Here is a 1762-nt window from a genome sequence, read left to right on the forward strand (position 1 = left end):
TTACATGGCGGCAGGAGAGAGAAGTGCAAGTAGAGAAAATGTCAGACGCTTATAAAACCATTAGATCTTGTGAGAACTCACTCATGATCACAAGAACAGCATTGGGGAAACCACCCCGTGATCCAATTACCTCCATTTGGTCTCTCCTTTGACATGTGGGAACTGTGGGAATTATGGGGATTACAACTGAAGATGAGATTTGGGTGGGGGCACAAAGCCTAACCATATCAGTCATTCGTCTCTGAAGCTTATTACAATTTGTACATATGTGAATTTATTATTTCTCAGCTTGATTCTTTTGGCCCCAAAAGGGGACTTCCCCCACCAGAAGTGACGTGGGGGTATGGGCACTGTCACATGGCAGCTTACTCACAAGTTTCCAGATAAAGAGAACCTGATACAAAGAAAGGACTAAGGTTATGAGCCACTTACCATTTCTAGTTCAGTGGTTTTAGACAAGTCTCTTAACCCTCAACCGCACTGCGTTTCTCAACTTCAGTAATGTTAATGTTTTAGATTGGACAATTCTTTGTTGTAGGGTCTAGTCCTGTACACTGGAGGATTTAGCAGCATTTCTGGCCTCTACATACCAGATGCCAGCAGCAACCCTTCCCCTCTGGTTGTGAAAATCAAAAATGTCTCCAAACATTGCCGAATGTCCCCTGGGGAGTAAAATTTATCCTGGTTGAGAATCACTGACTAAACCCCTGTAAGCTTTAATTTACATATTTGTAGTTTGGGGATAATAATGCTTTTCTGGTATAATAGGGAAGGTTAGCACCACTAACTTTTATAATAAACAATTCCAGAATCTCAGTGAAATTTTTTGTTTTCATTACACCAGTGTGGATATTTTTGGTCTGGTCATTTTCCATGTAGAAAATTCAGGTGCCAGGCCAGGTGTGGTGGCTCATGCCTGTAATCCCAGCACTAAGGGTGGCAGAAGTGGGAGGATAGCTTGAGCCCAGGGGTTTAGTAATAATAATGATAATAGAAAATTCAGATGCTAGGCTATTTCCAGAGTCTTTTGGCTCTGACCTCCTTAAGTTCCTTGGAGTCCTGTCTGTTCAGCTGAGGGATGAAAACAGGGATAGGCGGTAACAAGTGGGAGATTATTATGAACCGGCCTTGAAAGAGGCATATATTCTTTCTGCTTTCACATTCCATTTGCCAGGGCTTGGTCACACAGGCACACCTGGCTGCAGGGGAGGCTGGGGCATGTAACCCGAAGGACATGTAGTATTGCCAGGAGCCAGAGAGCCTATCTCAGCATAGAGGTGTTTTTGTTGTTGTTGTTGTTGTTGTGTGTATGTGTGAGCATAGTGATAATTTACTTACTGATTGTGGAGTATGTGTATCTGAATGTCTCCATTTCACTAGTCTGATGGAAAAAAAGAGATACCATTGACACTGACATTGAACCCTCTCCTGGAGAATGTAGGATTTCAACCACCAGCCATTCAAGGTCTCCCTGCAGTATTTCTGTGAGTCTCCAGGGACTGATAGGTACTCAGGAACGAGTCTCCTCAAGTTCTTTTGCTTGATATTCTTGTGGAAACTCATGGCATACAAGCCCTTGAGGGAGGCCACTAACCTCTGCTGCCGCTGCTGGTCACCCTCATGAGACAAGGTCCTGTGTCACTGTTCCAGGAAGATCATGCCAGTCATACTACAGCTGCTCTTTGTGGTTTTTCAGACCCTGTCGGACCCTGCTGCTATGTTGTGGCACCAAAATAAGAGCAATGAACCCTCTCTTCCAACT

This window comes from Colobus angolensis, unplaced genomic scaffold, assembly GCF_000951035.1.
Source record: "Colobus angolensis palliatus isolate OR3802 unplaced genomic scaffold, Cang.pa_1.0 Scaffold124, whole genome shotgun sequence".
NCBI classification, from domain to species: Eukaryota; Metazoa; Chordata; class Mammalia; order Primates; family Cercopithecidae; genus Colobus; species Colobus angolensis.